The sequence below is a fragment of the Lactuca virosa genome, chromosome 4 (genome assembly GCF_052849685.1).
Source record: "Lactuca virosa cultivar CGN04683 chromosome 4, Lactuca_virosa_CGN04683_v6, whole genome shotgun sequence".
NCBI classification, from domain to species: domain Eukaryota; kingdom Viridiplantae; phylum Streptophyta; class Magnoliopsida; order Asterales; family Asteraceae; genus Lactuca; species Lactuca virosa.
In genome coordinates, this window is record NC_136429.1 from 401,728,483 (window position 1) to 401,750,581 (window position 22,099).

A 22,099-nucleotide genomic window follows, 5' to 3' on the forward strand; every position below is an offset into this window, starting at 1 on the left:
GTACAACTAAGAATGATAATTAAAGCGCTACCAATAAAGGATGCATGCATGCACCTTAAATACTAAACCCTAATAAAATAAATACGCTTGGACAGGCCCAAACTGGATAACAAAACAGGGCTAAGGACCGAGCCCAAGGACGCAACACCACTAGACCCAACAATCTCCCCCTTTGCGTCAAATGGGGCGAGACTTCACTTCGGTGGAGGTTGAGTAGTTCGCTTCACAACCTTGAACAATTTTGGAATGATGGCAAGAAGAGTTTGTCTGAAAGCCATATACCACCGAAGCATATCGGAGAACAGCTTCTTCTCTGCTTCACTATTTTGATCACATCCATGGATAAGCTCAAGAATGTGCTCCAAACAGGGATTAGAGAATAGATGTTTGTCAGCCAGAGCAAATAAGCATCTTTGACCTTCGCCTCTAAGAAACATGACATTGTGAGACTGTGGATCAATTTTTCCTTTTACCATCAGCTTAGTGTCACCAACCTTCCCAACAAGCTTGACTATGGGTCTCTTGCGTATAGCAGTGGCAATCTCCTGATCCATCTTCGCCACTTCATGAATGTAACACACTAGCATACGCTTGATGTGATCAATGATGGGCTTATATTCTTTCTGATTGGAGAGTAGGATGTTGTTCAGAAGAATCCAATCGTGTGGATTCAGATTTGGCAAATCAGCAAGGGAAATCATATGGACCAAACCATCTGATCCTCGGGTCACATTGAACTTGACGTTAATGAACTTCCCTGCTGCAGTAGGTTTCAGCACCTTAATTGTTGTGATCTTCTTATTACTCCAGGTAAGGTATTGAGGTTGAGAGAATTCATGATAATATTCAAGTAGGTCTTGATCAATCTTCGGGTCAGGAGAAGGAACCGCTACTGTAGACTCGAAGCAGTGAAAGATGAAGGCTCTACGAGTGATTGGCATGTCAAATTGAGAATCTTTAGAATTCTCGACATCAAATGAAAGAACGGGCTCCAACCAATGTGAACTTGGAGTTTCAATAACCTCCTTTCGTAGCCTTTCCAACGTCTACAGAGGAAACATCGATTTACTCTGATTAAGCAGATTCACATTTCTCATCTCATTGTCCTTATTGATAGCATCAATGATTTTTTTTCTTAATCTCCTGAGCAGTGGGCTTGACTTTGAGAGGACTTGGTTTAGGAACCGTTTCTTAAATAACAACATCATCCTCATCATCAGTATCATCAGCAGCTCCTTTTCCCCTATCCTGCATGCCCGAACCTGAAGCTTCTTTCCCTTTCGGTTAAGTAGCCACCTTCGGTTGTTGTGGTTTCGGTTGTTGAGATGAAGACTTAGGCTCTTCTCCCCCTTGTTGCGGAGAGACAACGGACTCCGGAACACCATCTATCCGACTTAGAATATCCAGAGTTGGCCTTAACTTCTCAGCCAAATGACGTCGAACCGTGATGGTGAGAATGAAATCATAGGCTTCAAGAAGATGAAGGAGAATAGAGTGAACATTACCAACATAGTTTTTAACCACAGACCGCTCCGAACACAGTGCTTCAAGATCCTTGTTCGCTTGATTGATCTTGAGAGTCTGGGTTTTCAGTTGAGTGGTCCTCAGAGCAAGTGTATCCATCACTTTGTTTTCCAAGGCAAGATCTACCTGAAGTTTATCCAAACGTTCCGAGACAGAAGCTTGATATTTGATGTGATCAGAGGTGAGGTTCTTGCGAAGCACCTCAAATAGCGCTTTCTCTTGTTGAAGAGATTGAGTGAGGGACTCAACCGAGGCATTGACCTTGTTAGCATTCTGTTCTGCAGCGCCCTGTAAGATTCAAGGAAAGTGTTTGCGTTAGAAATTAGTTTATCGCCTTTTTCGGTCGCCTCCGTGCAAAATTTTGTTGAAGCATAAATAGCAGAAGTGGCTTTGGTGATGGATGCTTCGTGTTCCTTGACCCAGGTGGCCATCAAGCCTTTTATAGCAGACTCATAAGAGGAATCCGGAGTAGAGGAAGAGGCCATCAGTTTATCTAGCTTCTCATTCAGCTCCTTGAGATGGCGTTTGGTGACAGGGGCATCATCATCATCATCGCTTTGCACTCTGTAGGGACTGTAGTAGAAGGTGTCATATTCAACATTTTCACCATAAAGAACGGTATTGGTCTCTGTTGATTGGGTAGGTGATGGAGGTTTGGTAATAACAGGGGTTTCGGGTGCTGAGGTACGAACCCCCGTAGCAGATACGTTGGTCTGTACTCCAGTGGTGGTTGTTGTTGTAGCTTCAGAGAAAATAGGTGTAGGAATGGGAATGGAAGAGGAAGGTTGAGATGTGATTATGGGGAAAGTGTAAGGTAAGGAAATAGGAATGGAAACAGGTGGAGGAGAAGGTTCTTGGGAGCGAACATGTACCTCTGGTGTAGGTGAACGAGGTGGTGTGCGACCACGAACCGAACCTTCATCATCTGAGCTTTTGCTCTCAGATTCGCTAGGAATGGTGGGTTGATGACCAGTAGGCACGTACTCGGAGTCAGAGTCACTTGATGATTGAAGAATAAGCTTCCGAGCAAGTTTCTTGACCTTCTTCTGTCTGGGCTGGGAAGGTGCTGCCTTCTCAGACTTTCGCTTCTTTGGAGTCTGAACCTTTGATACTCGACCTCCCTTATCCCCCTTTTTCTCTTCTTGCTTCTTGCCCCGCTTAGCAGGTTTGTCTGCTTCCTCAATAGATTTTATCATTTCAGGAGTAAGTTCCCTTGGACCAGAAGAGGGGAGCTTCTTGTACTCCTGAATAAGCTTGCTCGCAGGGGACACACAAGCATACATTGACTCAGGAATTGAGCCAACGAAGAGAAACTTCGACGGATGAGTGACAATGATGTTTGTGGTATGAAATGTAGCAATGGAGGAGAGCAGTGAGTCTGCCATGATAGGAATATGATAACGGTCCATAATCGATTGAGTGATAATGGTCCAAAACCGGGCACATGAAATTTCTGTGTGGCGAGAAGTTGATGACAAAATTTGGACAAGTTGAAGCCACAAAACCAAACCATAATCAAGGTTGACACCATGGTACAACCCATAAAGCAGAGTCATGAAAGACTTGCTAGCACCATCAGATCCTGCACTTCGTTTAGAAAGTCCTTTGAAAAGAAGGGTGAAGAGGCCATTCCATTGAGGAGGAAGGCATGATTTCTTGAACTTGGTCACAGTAGTTAGGGTTTCAAGGTACCCCATGTTGTAGAACATCGAGAAAAGCTGACCTGTGGAGATGGAATCAGGATTCACCATGGAGTCGTCATAAGTGAGCGCTAGCAACGAGCAAAATCGACTCTTAGAAATTGAAGCCTTCTGGTTGAGAATGTCGAAGTAAATCTTCTCTGCACCTTTCTCGTACGTAGCAGTGGAATAGATTTGAGAGAGGCAAGACATTGGAACGACTTCCACCGTTGATAGAGCTTTGAGGAGTGGGGAATACTTTAGACATTCCACCACTTGATACATGTAAGTATCGTAGAGGAACGGTGTAAGATCGATCAACAAGTTCTGGTTGGGTTTAATTGCAAGAAGAGTGGAGCATGCAGTGGTTTCTTGAACAAAGGAAGATTCTGCCATTGTTGAAGCTTGAAGAAGAAGAAGATGAACAGTGAAAACCAAATCGCCTTCTTTTTCTTGCGAGAGTTGAAGTGTGGTAGAGAAGAATCCCACAGAAATCAATCCCTTATATACGATTTTGAAGAAAAAGAAAAATAGGGAGCAATGATTCCATTAATTTGGGAAACAACGCCTAAAAAGGCGTGATTTGACAACTAGCAACTCCGATATAACAGCTGATGACGTATGATTAGGTAACGATTCAAATTCACGCGCCTTTCCATACTTATCCTCTTTTCAAATCACCAATCGATTAGACTTCCTGCTGAGTCACCGCTTGAAATTTCAATAGAATCTTTATTACCATAAGTACCAATGGCTTTATACCGTCTCATCCCTTCGTTTGGAAATAACTGCATTACATCGTTAGGAACCGAAGCTATATATTTGTGAATAGCTTATGAATAACCAAACAAGACTTTTGTAAAATTCAAGATTTTCATGCAAGACAGTGTCAAAGATAAAGAAATAAATCGAACTATTTGTGGGAAGTTGTGATGTCATTTAAGACATAAAGCAGTGGATCCCGGGCACAAATCTCTTCCTTCAAACTCAAGAGAGACTTCAAAGTGCTTGTTTGGATTCGCATTGAATTACGATCAATTACTTGTTGAGAAGCATTGAAAGGCATCTTTTATATATAAGGCTATTAAGGGTGGCTTTCGCTTCAATTCTGGATTCCGATACTTGACATAAGACCGAAATAGAATGAAGTACTTGTGAGACCGATGAGGCATGTTAAACAAGTAGGTTTGGAACATATTCAGTAACTTGTTGATATTTGTTAATTAGAAATCTCAAAAAAATAAACCTGGATCCTTTGGGAAGAAAAGTCTTGGTGAAAGACATTTTCATAAGGATCTCTTAAAAATAAAAGGAGATTTTAGGGTACTTTCATAAAAGTGGTTTCGTTAATTCAACGGGTGAAAGCTAGAACATTTTAATTGTTCACCGTCAATGCTTTAAAGGTTTTGAATTCTGGGTTTCACTTAGCACGTAGTGGCACGATACTAAGATCATTAACACAGAAGTTGTGTAACCGTAAACCTCAGTGGTAATGCTGAGAGTCTCAAGGGTTACATTTATGAGATGAAGTATGATGGAGAATAATTAGGAGGTGGTTAAAGAACCAAATGTACCTCTGGTAGAAAAGATAGACTAAGCAGAAAAACTCTTAACTTAATGTGAAAAGAGTAAGGTAGCTCATGATTAGAGTGAATTTGACAGCCTGATTGGGAAGACATGATTTGTATATATCAAGTCATTAAGGCTTCACTCAAAATCTTTTGAGGCTTGGGTCAACATGCAGCAGCATGCTTCTAGGGACACTTAGCTAGTACATAGATAAAGAATTATACCTGCCCTAGCTCCATCATTGAGAATAGTTCTTATACACAAATTACATTAAGAATGAAGCAAATTGCAATAAGATGAAAGAAAATATTTTTGAGTTATGAAGTTTCTGAAAAGAAATAAAACAGAAAAGAAAAATATATTTGGATTTTATTAGATTTTCTGAAAAAGAATTAGAAAGAAAAATATTTTTGAGTTTTGAAGTTTCTGAAAAGAAATAAAACAGAAAAGAAAAATGTTTTTGGATTTGATAAGATTTTCTGAAAAAGAAATAAAACAGAAAGAAAAATGTTTTTGGATTTTGTAAAAATAAAAGGAAAATCATAAAATAAATTGCGAGAAAAGAGTATACATACAATACAACCGAAATCATCATTTTGAGATGAGAGGCGAACCGAGCATTATGTCTGGTCGACTGCTGTTAGATACATTAGAGACCCTATCATCTGACGATAAAGGGTCATGTCAGCAGCCGGTTTGTCTAGAGAAGGTGTTAGCTTTGTGCCAAACGCCATAGGAACCTTTACTTTCGAATCTCCCATCATTCCAAACTTGGGAAGCAAGGTCTTCGTGTAAGCCTCTTGATTAATGAAAATGCCTTCGGGTCCCTGTCTTATATTCAAGCCAAGGAAAAAGTTAATAGGACCCATTGAGCTTATTTTAAATTTAGTCTCCATCAACTTCCTAAATTCAACTGTTAAGCTATTTGTGGAACCGAAGATGATATCATCAACATAAATCTGAGCTATCATAAGGTGGTCACCCTCTTTCTTACGAAAGAAGGTTGGGTCAACCGAACCTTGTTTAAACTTAGACATTTTGAGAAATCTAGTTAGAGTTTCATACCATGCCCTTGGTGCTTGCTTGAGACCATAGACTGCCTTGTCCAGAATGTAGCAGGGATCTGGATACTTCTCGTTCACGAAACCCGGTGGTTGATCTACATACACCGTCTCTTCCAGTTCTCCATTTAGGAAGGCACACTTCACATCCATTTGGAATACTTCAAAGTTCTTGTGTGCAGCATAGGCGAGAAAAATACGAACCGATTCTAGCCTTGCTACTGGAGCGAAGGTCTCTTCGTAATCTATTCCTTCTTCTTGACAGTAACCTTTCACAACCAATCTTGCCTTGTTGCGTGTCACATTTCCTTCCTTATCCATCTTGTTCCTGAAAACCCACTTTAATCCAACCACGGAAGCATCCTGTGGCGTTGGAATCAGTCTCCACACTTTATTTCGCTCGAACTCATTGAGTTCATCCTGCATCGCCTGTACCCAATCAGAGTGATCAAGTGCAGTCTTGATCGTCTTTGGTTCGACTTTGGAGACGAACGAATTAAACATGCAGAATTCTACTTTAGAGAAAAGTGCAGTTTGTTTCGCTTTCAGTTGTGATCGTGTGAGAACCTTTTCTGTCTAATCACCAATAATTTGTGTTTGTGGATGATCTTTAGTCCATTTGGTGAGAGGAGGGTAATTAGGACCATATGAGGGATCCGGTTTAGCATTCACTTCTTCTTCAAATTCTGACTGAATATCAACATCGTTTGCATTCTCCCCCTCGAATGATGATACTTCCTCAGCTTCAGGCTCAGAATTCTCCCCCTGGACTTGACTTTCGGTTGGAATGAATGATGATGACTTCTCCCCCTGGAATGGTGAATCTTGGTTATGTGGAAAGGAGGAACCCTCCCCCTGAATATGAGAACTATCTTTTGGAGGTTCGCTTGAGTCTGGCTGTTACCGGTTGTTCTTCTGCCATTTTCTTCGCATCATCATCGATTATCTTCTGCAAGTTGCAGCTTCAGATTCAGAGAGAATAGCCTTTTCTGGTTCATCAAACAGTAGCATGTACTGCTCAATGAGGTTTGAAATGGGTACCGTAACTTGACCAGAGATTGGAAATATTTCCTCTAAAGAGCCTTCGGTTGTCTTCAGTTTCTTGACGTAGTTATCATCGAAGGTAACATAATAGGTCTCCTCTATTTTCTTTGAACGGTTGTTGAGAACCCTATATGCTTTGGAGGTTAAGGAATATCCCAGAAAGATTCCTTCGTCAGCTTTGACATCAAACTTGTTTCGGTGCTCCTTTGAATTGAAGATGAAGCATCTTGAACCAAACATGTGGAAAAACTTTACATTAGGCTTTCGGTTGTTCAAGATCTCATAGGGAGTGATGGAGAAACGTTTGTTGAGATAAGATCTGTTCTGTGTAAAACACGCAGCAGCAATGGCATCAGCCCAGAAATATAGAGGTAGAGAAGCGAAGCTCAACATGGTTCGGGCTGCTTCACATAAATATCGGTTTCTCCTTTCGACAATTCCATTCTGTTGTGGAGTATACAGAGCCGAGAAGTTGTGAGTGGTTTCCTTCTCTGCAAGAAAATCTTCAAAGTCTTTGTTCTTCAACTCCAACCCATTGTCGCTTCTTATGTTGCGAACTACCTTTCGTAGTTGAACTTCTATCTGCTTGATAAAGAGTTTAAGTTTGGGAGTGGCCTCTGATTTCTGCTTCAAAAATAACACCCAAGTAAACCGAGAGAAGTCATCCACAATGACAAGTATATACTTGTTGCCGCCAATGCTTTCTATTGAAGATGGACCACATAAACCAATGTGAAGTAATTCAAGTGGTTCAATAACTTTTGTGTTGACTCGAGAAGGATGACTCTGTCGACTTTGCTTTCCCATTTCACATGTAGCACACAAGTGTTCTTTATCGAACTTCAGAACAGGAAGACCTCGAACATGATCCCCAAGCACCAGTTTGTTGATGTCTTTAAAATTGAGATGGGAGAATCTTCAGTGCCAAAGCCAACTTTCATTTGAATGAGCCTTCGTTAGTAAACAGATTCCTGGTTTCCCTCGTATGGGATTGAGATTCAGAGGGTACATCTCTGCTTTTCGCTTCGATTTCAGCAGAATATTGTTTGTCTTCTTTTCAATAATCTCTGAGCCATCGTCATCGAAAGAAACTTTTAACCCGGTACCAACCACCAGCTGAGAAACACTGAAAAGGTTGTGTTGTAAACCTTCAACGTATGCCACTTTTCGTATCGAGAAATCGCCATTGGTGATCATACCATAACCTTTAATCGTGCCAAAAGAATTATTACCATACTTGACACTTCCACCATTTGTAAGGGACCGAAACTCCCTCAGCTCTTCTCTTCTTCCTGTCATGTGACGCGAGCAGCCACTGTCTATGTACCATTCATCGTCAAACTGCTCGTCACGTATAACCTGCAAAAATTAAGCAAATTTAGGAACCCAAAGTTTCTTGGGTCCTTGTGAGCCTTTTACAGAACACGGAATTGTAAGAGAAACATCAACTAAAAAGGTTCTTTTTATTAAGGTTGTTTCATCTTTTCTTTTTATGGTGAAAACGTTGATGTTATTTGAGTTGAATACTTTAGGTGGAGTTTTTGAATTTGAGAATTTGACGTTGGCAGACTTTCGGTTCTCTATATCAGGTTTAAACGGCGTCTTCTTTGCGTTTTCTGGAGAGAGCTTTCCTTTTCCCTTTCGATCATTCTGTTAATGAAAGTGAGAACGAGAGAGATGAGATTTGGGATCAGAGTTAAACTTTCGATCATTACTCTTACATGGTTGAGAGCCGAAACTACTTTCCCTTCGGTTCCTCTCACTGGTTGGTCTAGAACCGAAACGACCCTTTTGGTTTCTATCATCTTGAGGACCGAAACTTCTTGTTTGGTTGCTATTCCTTTGTGGACCGAAACTATGTTTTCGGTTGTTTTGATTATGAGGACCGAAACTCTTCTTTCGGTTGTTTTCATCATGTTGAGCACGAGAAGTGGAGTTTGCTTTTCCTTCCTCCTTTGACTTAGAAGGCTTTTCATAGCGAACGTAATTAGGGTTTTGAGATCGCCAAAACTGTTTTCTTTCAGTGAGATTCTTCTTGTACCTCAAATTTCGTTGATGTTTTTGGTCTGACACCTGTTTTGGATTTTTGTGGATGTTGGCCTTTTTCTTTGGTCTTTGAGCATGAGGCTCACTCTTTAGCGAAGAGGTTTCGCTAGACACCATGACCGGTTCACCCGAAGGAATTTTGGTAACACTTGTGCTGGGCATATCAAAGCGTGTAGGATCATTAAGTGGTTCTGCCACATACCTTCCTTTTACTCTCCATGATGTTTTCTTAGATAGACCTTCTGTTTCATCAGCGTTATCAATCGGTGCTGACCAGAAAAACTCATCACAGCCATCAGCATTATCTTCTACTACTAATGCTGTCAGTTCGGCTGTCTGTTGCTGAGTAACTCCATGAACTTTGTAAACTTGATTTAGACTCGTTTGAACCTTTTGATATACGAAAGCTTTTTCCTTGAGGACATTGGTCTTCTCTTTGGATAAACGAGCGAACTCAACGAAATTTTAAGAAATAAGATTTTTGTTGGTTTCGGGTTCGCTCTTGACAAATTCGGAACAGTCAACCTCATCTTCCACAGATATTATACTCATATCATCATCCTCATTGAATTCAGAAGTGTTTTCAATATCAATTTTATTTTCTGAACTCAACTTGGCATTCAAAGAGTCAAATTTCTATACAGTTTCGGTTTTGATTTTTAATTTGTCATTTTCATCCAACAAATTTTTGAGCATGTCCTTATGGTCTTTTGACTTGATGAAGGACTCTATTTTGTCAAGACCAATTTTGTAAGCGGGAGAAATATCATCAGAAGAAACAACGTTTTCACAGTTATATGCATCAACATCGATTTCATCCTCCTTTAACTCAAGGAAGGGTAAAATCATACGATGTATCTTCTTCCCTATTTCACAATCAAGATGCAATTGAGTAATGTTGGAATATAATCGTTTAGCAATTAAACAAAAAACATTTCGTTGTTTTAAAAGCTTTAAATTATCTCTTTGCAAATAAATTGTTTCATCCCTAGACCTAATCAACTCCTTCTCCTTCTGCTCAATCCACATACGCCTCTCCGCACTCTTCGATGATACCCTGCTGATTTGATCAGTTAGGTTAAAGTTTGTGACGCGAGTTTGAGTTAAACTACCACTTATACTAGAAAATTTAGATTTTAATCCATTTAGTTCTTTTTCATAGTTTGTGATGTGAATTTGTAAGGAAACAAGAATAGATTGTGCCTTCTTGATCAACTCATCGCATTCGTTGATCTGCTCATTGACAGGTTTCGCTGCAAAACACCTGTCTTCTCGCTCCTTCGCTTCATCCAGTCCCTCGTCAGTGGTATAACCTCTCATATGTGACACCCCAGAAGTCACCATTAGACACTTTCCTGCAACGTCCTCTTCTTTCACCAACAAGGCCCTGCCATGAGTAGGCTTCCTCACTTCTTGATCTTCTGAATCAGTGGACCAAACTTCAAAACCTCCGAACTCATCGTCAACAATATTTCCCTGTACAATAAGAGCATTCATAGTGTTATTAGATCCAGCTTTCTTCTTCTTGATTTCTTCCAATCGTCGTGTGAGGTTCGCTTCCTTGTCCTTATCTTCATTCTTTTCTGACATCTTTCTCAGCATACAATCTTTGGCGAAGTGATTTTTGCCTCCACAGTAGTGACAATTAATGCCTGAGTCACCTCTAATTTTGACTTCCTTCTTTGGTTCTTCGGTCTGAGAAACACTCCTCGGTTCCTCCTTTACTTTCTCGGCACTGTAGCTACCTTGCCAGTTTCGGTTCTTATTTGTTGGGAACCTTCTTTTGATGATCTTCTTGGGATTTGATACCATCAAAGCATACTCTTCACTTGTTAGATCATATTCAGAAAGATCCAAGTCTTCTTCTTCTTCAGCAGCATTCTTTCCTTTGGAGATTAAGGCCAAGGAACCCAAGCTAGAAACCACATTCGTTTCTTTAGTCACGACACTCTCATGTGACTCTAATATTCCCACCGGTTTTGCTAGAGAATAAGACTTGAATTGTTCATGTGCCTTCACAGTAGACACGACAGCCATCCATTCGGGTCTAAGGCCATTCATGAATGTCACCTTTTGTTCAATGACTTTCCTTTCAATCCCGTGCTTTATCATCTTACTAAGGAGATGATTGAAGTGATCGAAGGCTTGAATAAGCTTCTCTTCGGGCTTATGCTTGAAGTCACAAAATTCTGAGAGTACAATTCCTTCAATTTGGATTGAATGCTCAAGATCTTCATCCGTAGAGTACAATTCCTTCAATTTGTCCCGTATTTCTTTTGCCGTTGTGCATGAGCTTACTAACCGAAACGTGTCCGATTGTAAAGCAAACCTGATCATTCTTAAAGCTTTGATATTGCACTGAAACTTTTCTTCTCATCTTGGGGAATGTCTTTCACATCATTGATGAGTTGATTGTACTCCTTTTTAGTTTTAACAATTCTTGAAGTGCTTGAGTGAGCGAATGGACTTATAGTAATCGGCTCCCAGATCAAGTATCCGTTGTCTTCTGAGCCAATCACGTAGTCTTCAAAGTGATGCATCCAGACCTCATAATCCTGAGTGTACAATATAGGGATCCTTGTCGTCGATCCTATGCTGTTGGAGATATTGATCGGGTTTGACTAAGAATCATCCATGGACATGACGATGTTTTTTCAAAAACCTGCTTAAGATCAGACTTGTAAATAACGTTAGGGTAAGATCAAATATTTAAAGAACTACGTCAATAGCAAATGACGGCTCTAACAATATCAATCAAAGCGGAAAACCCTAAGATCTTCTTCAATAGAAGAGATGTGTATGAATTACACAGTCTCCTGCTCTGATACCAATTGATGAGTTGAAAACTCTTAGATCGATTAGATCTTCAACATGCTAAACAATAAAAGCAAACAAACACAGTAAACACGATATAGAATCAAGTAATGCTTAATGATTCAAACGTAGACACGCCTCAACAGAGCTCGATGAAGAACTTCCACTATAGAGGCGAGTTAGGTTTTGTAGTACAGTTAAGAATGATAATTAAAGCACTACCAATAAAGGATGCATGCATGCACCTTAAATACTAAACCCTAATCAAATAAATACAGTTGGACAGGCCCAAACCGGATAACAAAACTAGGTTAAGGACCGAGCCCAAGGACGCAACACCACTAGACCCAACACACTCAAACCCTATTAGCTAGCAAACACCAAGATAGAAGGTCTGTGTGTGCACATGTCTTGGAGATGCGGTCACACATTGATAGGCTGGGAATGTTAGGAGTCGTTGTGTCAAGGAAGTTGGCTGTTTACTTGGTTCTTCAATCACTACCTGAGTCATATGGTCAGTTTGTTAAAGACTAGTATATAAACAGATAATGACGTGACCCTAATTAATCTTACCTATTTGCTAATTGTTACTGAATCAACAATGATTTGGAGCACTGGTCAAGCAAATTTGGTTGGAAGATCTACTTCCGAAACTTCCATGGACATTGACAATGGAAACATTGGAAGTCCAGAAAAGTATTCTCTTACCAATGGAAAGGGAAAGACTAAGTCTAAGATTGTCCCTTGTGCCATTCCAAAAGAGTCTATTTGTTTCTATTGCCAAGAGAAGGGGCATTGGATGCGAAGCTGCCATATTTACCTGAAAGATCGCAAGGTTCCTAAGTCAAAGTGTTTGACTCTGCTTCAGGTAAGTCCACTATCTTATTCTATTAAGTTCCTACTTATAGATTCTTAATAACATGATGTGATAAGATTACATTTTGATGCTTTGTAGGATCGAAGAAGAGAAAGAAAGCTTAAAGAAAGAGCAGGCTGAGTCTGATCGCGAAGAGATGGATATCGATCGTATGATTCGATGATCAGAATTGTGAGCTGCTACTTAGGAGTTATGATATATTGCTTAGAAATATGTAGTAACAATGTTTTCATTTGTAATTGCATTGTAAGGACAAGATTTTCCGCAATTTTAATAAATAAAGAAAATTTTTATTTTATTTTATTTTATATTTCCTTGCAATGGCATTTGTAAAAATTGATGTTTGTATGTTTCTATTTTTTTAGCAATATGGAATTGGTTCTTTCGTTTGTGGTAGTGTCTAAATTTACCAAATAAGGAAAGATTCTCATCACCAAGTTTTAATTGGACAGAAACTTGGAATCATGCAACTTGTATTGTATGATGAATGAAAACTTTTCCTCTTTGGGAAATTAAGATTAATTCCTTGATCACATGTATATGTGAGTCAAGTGAAGGACTAGGGGATCAGGTACACTTGGTTGTGCACTGGTCAGGTCCACCACAAAGAACATTAAGGATATTCATCATGATTTACTAAGAGTTTAGTGAATATGATTATGCTTACATGATTAAGTGTAATTCTGAATCATTGAAAAAGTTTCAATGTATAGTAGAACGAATAAGAAGAATCAAGTAGGCAGAAACATAAAAGTTTTTCCAATCTAAAAGGAAATGAGAGTACTTGAGTATCGTGTTTTATGATCATCTTAATGATTATAGAACCATGTCACAAATGATCCTCTAAGCACATATTAGTGCATTTGTATGGCTAAGAAGAGGAATCATGAATTATTGAAATGGTTAGATCAAGAAGATAAATAATACTTATTCCAAAATCAAGTCCTAGAGTCATACTCCAAGATTGTGTCTTGAGTGACATGTCCTAAGAAGGATTATAAAACATCATGAAATGTTCAGTAGAAAAATATTTTCTTACTCTTGCGCATTTTAAATTGGTAGTTGTGATGTTTTAATAAAATAAAGACCAACTAAGACCAATTGTATGAAGTGTTTTTCTTGATAAGAACCCGCACTAACTGTTGAATATTTATTTGTCAAGGAGTGTTTCTTGACAAGAGAATATTATATGTCAAGAAGTCAGTGGGAGTCTTAAAGATCTTGCAAAGTTTTAGGAACTAATCAAGAATGAACCTATTGTGTATCACAATCTCACGACTTGAGGTTTGTAACCAATCGTGTTGACATATTTTTGCTTATGTGTCTATTCCAGTTAAAGTTGACTATGCATGCGAGTTCTATGAGTTCTCAATTGTTTGCATAAGGCAAAGCACCTTGATCAGTAAAAGTTCATTGATTAGGAAGGGTGATCCGCTTAACAACTTGGAAGACATGGTAGGCCCTTGTGCTGCCAAGTGGCAATAAATTTAGATTGAACAAGTTCAATCCATATGAGTTTGAATTTGTCATAGACCTTGTCTTATGATAATGGTTGGAAATGATAGATTCACATGGATAGGAACACATACACCATTAAATCTAAGTGTTAAGGTTTCTCTCTAACTCATGAAAATGATTGTGAGGAAACGCTTTCACTAAGTAGATTTTAAGGAGATAGCAGTTGTGTTAGTTGCGTTCTCAAATTCGATTATGATTACGACATCCCTCTTCATAGTTCGAATTGTGAGAAATGGCAAAAGGTTTAAACATTTGGGAGTTATTGTTGTAAGTTCTAAAAATTTTTAAACACACATATGAGCCTTCTAATGAAATGGTGTATGAGCTTAAGGAGCTTAGATAAAGGCTTATCGAAGCATCTCATGCCAGAAATCTGAACTTTGGTAAGAAAGTCAACAAGTATTGATTTCTAAAAGTCCAGCTTATTTCTGGATACATGTCAAGGCTAGTGGGAGTATAAGTGTTATGCTAGTAACAAAATAATTGTTATGCTAGTGGGAGCATGATTATTATGTGAAGTGTTGCAAGTTAGCAATACTAGTTATAGGAAACAAAGATTACAAATTTGCAAAGTTGCAAAATTTGAAAAGTTGTTTCGATATAGTAAGGGAGAGGATACTTATAGTTCATTTCAAATCTAAAAGCTTAGATTGAAATTTTAATTTAGTCATAAACATATGTGAATGCTATGTTGAAATGATTCAACATAAGGAAATTCAATATATGGAAATATTATAGCAAGAGACCAGTCCAATATCATGTCTTCATGTGATACATTATGAATCGTATTCCATACGCTTCGGGTATAGGATCGATTGCATATGCTATAAAATTCACCTGTTCTAATTTTCCAAATGCCTAGGGCATTGAGAGGGAAAAGGGAGCAAAAATGGGTGTGACTGAAAGTCATTAAACAACCATCAAGGACAATCTGAGGTTTACCAAGGATTGGTTACTTGTGGATAGTTGGAAGTATAGTAAAGAATGGACCATATTGATAGAATTCTGAATAGATAGGATTCTATTTAGAATAGATAGTCATATAGCAATTATGGAAAAGTTTCCATAATTGGAGTTGGATATCAAGAATCTATGAGTAAGTTAGAAACTTTTATGCAAGAAGGATGTTCAAAGGAATGTGCTTTGAATATGATACTTCGTATCTATGGAAATGTCTTGTAACAATCTCAAATGGAAAGTTTTGTAATTGGCAAAGTCTCTGTGACTTGTGTACATAGTCGTTACAAAAGGATCACTGCACATAAGCTTAGAATTTAACAGATTACAGTAAGTGGCAAGGACTTGGTATTCTTACACTTACGATAAGGATTTAGCATTGTGAAATGAGTGTCATTGGAAATGTTTACAATTGATCTATTTCACGAAGTAAGGACCATAGGTAAGCACAATGTGCATGCTCAGAGCATGGGATGACTATTGTTTTAATTCAAGTATTAAGTTGATCAGTCGAAACATTATACAGTGAATAATGTGTAATCGATATGTTGATTAAATAAAAGGTGTTTTATTTATATTCAAAAGTTTTGAGACCATATTGGATTCGATTATTCTTGTGTTTCAGTTCACATGTTTTGACTTCCTGAACAATAAGATTATTCAAACCATCCACAATCAATCATACTTTCGAAGTAGGTATTGAGGCAAGACTGTTATGAATCCGTCTGTAGATTTTCCAAGTGTTAGACATAGCACAAGTTTGTTGTAGTATTCATGAGTACTTCTGTAATAATATTTAAGTATTGGATTAAACCCACGCTCATCTGAATCACTTCATGGATTTTATCACGAGTGATTGCGAGACGATAATAACTTATATTATTGAAACGAAGAGATATGAGTTGCAGTTTACAAGTCGGTTGCACATTCATGATGTGAAAGCGCACCAGTAACTTGGGGTTATAAAACACATTATTGTGTGTGATTTAATGAGTAAATGGAGCAAGCATATGAGTCGAAGTTTATCCGTTCCTTTTACCCTAAGAGGGATAAAAGCGATATATGTGGCCCCTCGATGACTTAGTGATGACAACCCTAAGAGCTTGGCCAAGCCTGGACTGATTTGATTTGTTCAATTAGTCGGTCTTCATAAATCAGAAATCGGGAAACAACACATGAACAGAGAGAATGATTATAATCCATGTCTCAGTTCATACGATATCTAGAATGTAGGAATATATGATCCCTTATCTAATGGACGCGTTGCTGATAAGATCAGAGTTCAACAAGGACTTTTGAGAGCTACGACTACTAATCAGATTTTGGAGTCGTACTTGCCATAATAGTTATTAGACTTATCCAGGTGGGAGACTATTGGATTAGGTGTCTAAGACCATAACTATAATTGGTATGTACCTGACCTGAGAGTAGCATGGTCCATTTCGGGTTGCCTTCACCAAAACAATATAACAGGATGGATATTTGAGAAAGAGGTTATTTGTGATTTATTAATATATTATAAGTATAATATATTAATTGTGAAATCATATTATTTAATTATTATTGGTAAAGAATTAATTTGGACTTAATTTAGTGATCAAAAGAGACTAATTAAATATGCAGGGACTGATTATGTAAATCAGTGATATTTATAGTGTGGGGTAATGATCCATGTTAATTGGAAATAGACTAAAACTTTGTGAGAGTCCATGAAGAGTTAGTCCATAAGGCTAATGAGTTAATGGATTCAAAGCCCATGTGAATTAAGGTTTCCAAGTTTAAACCCAAAAGATTCCAAACTATAAATAGGGTCCCTAAGCTTGCAAAATCGGCCACTAGTACTCCAAGGTGAAAACCTAGCCGTTTTTTATGATCCCTACCTCTCTATCATTATCCTCCACTTGTTCATGGTGTTTATGACTTGTTTGAGGCATCACATTTGAGGTGCTAAGCTCTTGAAAGGCCAACAACTACAAGCTACAAATAAGAGGTATTCTTGTAACTAGTTTTATGATTCATGTACCAAATTTGTATGCTAGATAGGTTTCATGCTTTGGATAATTTTTGTTGCATGTATAACTAGAGAAAAGTTAGATCCAAAGTATTAGGGTTGTATGTGCACCATAGGAGTGTTATAGTACCTAAAACCCAACAAACTCCACCTTCTGGCTAGCACCCTGATCTTTATTCCATGCTTGACTTGTTTCACCTCCTCCCTGGTTACCCATGGCAGATTCGTCAATAGTCACATCTATGCTCATGATAAATTTAGGAGTTCTTCATTCTTCTATACACCACAGCCGATAACCTTTTACTCATGTCGCATATCCTAGAAATATGCACTTCATTGCCCTTGGCTCAAGTTTACCATCATTCACATGAGCATATGCGGGGCATCAAAATATACGTAAACCAGAATAGTTAGAGGGTTTCCCGGACCATACCTCTTGAGGAGTCTTCAAGTCTATTGCAGTTGACGGTCATCTGTTCACTAGATAGCATGCAATGTTAACTGCTTCCACCCATAATTTCTTGGATAAGTTAGCAAATATATGCATGCACCTTGCACGCTGCATGAGTGTTTGGTTCATACGTTCTTCCATACCATTTTGCTGTGGTGTGTGCTGTATAGTGCGGTGCCTCACTATACCTTCTGCCTTGCAGACATTATCAAATGGAGCATTGCAGAACTCTAACCCATTGTCAGTCTTCAGAGTCTTGACCTATTTTCTAGTCCTTTTCTCAACTATGGTCTTCCATTTGTTGAACTTCCCAAACACCTCATCCTTCGTCTTCAGAAGGTACAACCAAAACTTCCGAGAATAGTCATCAATGAACATCACGAAGTATGAGCATCCTCCTTGAGACTTCACTGGTGCACAACCCACAGATGTGAGTGAACATACTCCAGGATTTCCTTGCTTGTGTGTTACCTGGTACCGAACTTCACTTTGCGATGCTTTCCTTTGATGCAAACTTGACAAAACTTTATCTTTCCAGTAGCCTCTCCACCAAGCAGTCCTTGTTTACTTATAACTGGCATGCCCTTCTCACTCATGTTCCCCAACCTACGATGCGACAACTCTATCTTGTCATCACCTTCATTAAAGGATTAGGAGATATCCACCATTCCCATAACCGTACTGCCTTCTAGGGTATAGATCCCTCCATGATTCATCTTCCCTTTCATTATAACCAGAGAGCCTTTGGTCACTTTGACCCAGTCGCCTTCACCAATGTACCTCATCCCATTCTTAGCCAATGTGCTAAGAGAAATTAGATTCTTTCGAAGTTCTGGAACGTACCAGCAATCTAACATCCTGACCATGCCGTCATGCGTCTTGATCTGCACCGTGCCACTACCTTTGATACTGCTCACCCAATCATCACCCATCTTGACTGTGCTATCCCACTCTTTGAAGGAGTCGAACCAGTCACGATTATACGTCATGTGATAGGATACTCCAGAATCCAAGACCCAAGCATCAGCAGAACTTGATGTGCACACAGTCAGTACATCACCATCGTCCCCTTCCTCAGAACATTCCTGAACCACAACAGCAATGTTATTGCTGCTTGATTCACTCTTGGACTTCCCATTCCTCAACTGTGGACAATTTCGCTTGAAGTGCCCCTTCTCTTTACAGTTATAACATTTCTTGTTTGATGATCCTTTAGACTTTGATTTTGAACGTGATCTCCCTCTATTTCCCCCTTTCCTCTATTCTGTCCCCCCCTCTCCCTGCAAACAAACCAGAACTGGACACCTCCTTTCTACCTGAAACTTTACTTTTCAGTTCCTTGGACATCAGAGAGTCCCTCACATCATTCACAGTGATCATTGTCCTACCATAAATCATGGTATCAACGAAATTCTCATATGAGTTAGGAAACGAACATAAAAGAATGAGCGCCTGATCTTCATCTTCAATCTTCAGATCAACACCTTGTAGATCCAAGATGATACTATTTAAGTTATCCATATGATCTTTCACTTGGTTACTTTCAGACATTCTGAGAGTGTACAACCTTTGCTTCTGATACAACCTGTTCGTCAGTTAGTTGTTCTGGTACTTGTCACAAAGTTTATCCTAGAGCCAAGAATATCCACCTTCTTATCAGCCGCCAAGTCCTTTAGCAGTTTTGCCTCTCCTTCCAGTGTCGCCACACATCCTTGTTGAGCTAGACGAGCCCTCATCTTCACCTTCCACAAAGTGAAGTAATTTGAGCCATTCAACTTCTCCAAATTAAACTTGTGAGTAGACATCTTCAATCACAGGAATACAAACCGCAGCTCTGATACCACTTGTTTGGAAGTAAAGCAGATAACAAGCAAAACCAAAAGCACAAAAGACACAATATTTACATGGTTCGGTCAAGGAGACCTACGTCCACGGGCAGGGGGGAGTATTCATTATTTTAGAGCTCTCAACACAAAGGTTACAAGTACAATTACATTGAGATTCGCCTATCGCTCTAGAATTCAAGATACAAAATGACCTAGTATGCATCCCTATTTATACTTGAGGGATCAGACCTAAAACCCTAACGGGCCAAGCCTATTGGCCCATAAGCCCATGAAGTGTGAAAACCATCGATTCTGGTCAAACAAGGTCATCTAGTACTAGTATGTTAGGGATTACTCTATGTTTCCTAATGTATAACTTGCTATTTTAATACAAAGTATCACTCGGAAGTCTCATATGTTCAGCAATCTAAACCCTAATTAGGATGAGAAACATAACAACTCAATAAAACTTAGCCATGTATCCTACGGGGATGTATGACACTCATAACACGACGTAGTTGAGTTTACAATCCTAACACTACAGGGCAAAACCATAACAAAGGCTACAAACAAAATCTCTTTCAATCTCTCTCTCTCTCTATCTCTCTATCTCCCAATCTCTTTCAAATCTCTCCCAAATCTCTATTGGTAATAAAAATCACATTTTCCAACTTTCCCATGAACATCCATACCATCCCAAACTTCCCTTGGCCGGAAACAGCTCAAAACTAAAGAAAGAAATCAAAAAGGTCAAGTGAGGTTTGCAGGTTATTGTTCACCTGCGAACCTTCGCAGCCTCTCGGACCGAAGCGGGTACTTTCGCACATACCAAGCACATTCCCATCCTACCGAAGACTTTCAAATCTACTTCTCTCACTACGAACCGAAGACGCTCATATCGGCCATGTTCGCATCCTACCCGACAACATTCACAGCGAACCCTCCCTTCGCAACTTCTACACTCGCAGTAAACCTTCCATTTCACATAGCTTACCCTCGCACCAAAGCCTTCGCAGGCCAGCAGCCTTCGCACCCTCGCCTCTCATGCCGTATTTTTGGCAGTTTCGCACTTTACGACATTTTTATGAGTTTTTGACGTAGAATTTACACCAAACTCATATTTTTCACATCTTAGACTCCCTAAACTCATATTTTATCCACATATTGAATATTTATTATATATAAATCATATTTTTACATTAAGAAATATCTAAAGGTAAATAGATATTATATTACACAAGTAGGTCAAGTGGATCCCCACTTGCCACATTTATGTCACCTCCTCACCTCTCAATGGTCAAATCATTATCCATTACACATTCCAAAATCAATCCACTTGCCTTATTATATTCTATTCAAACTATATATAAACCCACTTCCAGGAGATTTACAATCTCATTTGTCTATCACTCCAAAATTTCACTTTTCTCCTACAAAAAGAACTCTCACTTTCTTTCCACTCCAGCCACGTTTTTGGAAGTATCCTTGGGTTATTTCTTCATTTTTGGTAAGTATCTCCTCCAGAATTCCAATATTCCCACATAACTCCATAATAATCTTGAATCTTTTACACATATATTCACACATTATAGTTCATAGGATCATCAAAATTTCCAAGGATCTTCAAGTGTTCTTGACTTGAAAATCTTCATCCTCAACCTTCCAATCTACAAGAAATCACATAAAGTGAGTTCATACCCCCACATTTCAAGACTCTTTTTCTATGTATTAGGGGGGGGGGGATACAAGTAACATGCATGAATATTTACATTAAAACGCAAACATTTAAATACGTTATTTTACCATTTTAACGAAAAGTGTTAAATAAGTGAAACGGTTTTACTACCAACCTATATATTTTTACACACAACGTTTTTGATAAAAACATAAAAACATGAAAAATGATTACAAAATACATTACATTATTCCTTATAAATATATATACATACATAATTGTTTTACGACATTTTTGACGTTATCTTGGAAATATGGGATAATGTCATTTACAAACGTTTTCATTTCAAAAACACGTACACTCGTTGAATGGAATTATGAGACACTGTCTTCATCGTACCTAACTGAGGTATACAGAAAGTCCTATATTTATAACCGGAATCTCCGATACGAGAGCGTGATACTTGTGTATTGATGTATATGGGACTGATGATCCCACACCCTGGTTGTTAGCTACAGCCAGACCGGCAGGTTATGGGTGAAAAATGTCATAAATATCTCGGCGCCTGAAGAACGACGAGGCAGGCACCACATCTTAAAAGCAAGGTTATAAAAACTCACATAGAAAAATGACTATACGTACATTTTACACAAAAACACACTTGTTCAAATGGTTTTATATACGAATAAAACTACATATTACTATTCTTAAGTATGGAAAACACTGGTACATTTCGGTTTTGGAACTTTTACGACTTACATCTCAATCGTTAGAAAATATCGGATTCTCTGGAATAAACATTCTCATTTTACAAGTAAACGGCTTACATCTTTGGAACGGGCACCCTCATCTTTCAAGTGAACGGCTCACATTTCATTATTAGAAAATATTGGATTTTATGGAAACAAACACGATATCTTTTCACAGAAAGGCTTACTATTTTCATATAAACTCTTATGAATTCACCAACTTAATTGTTGACACATTTTCAAAAAACTTGTAATCTCAGGAAATCAGTAAAACAGGTAACCACCACCTTTCGAGGAA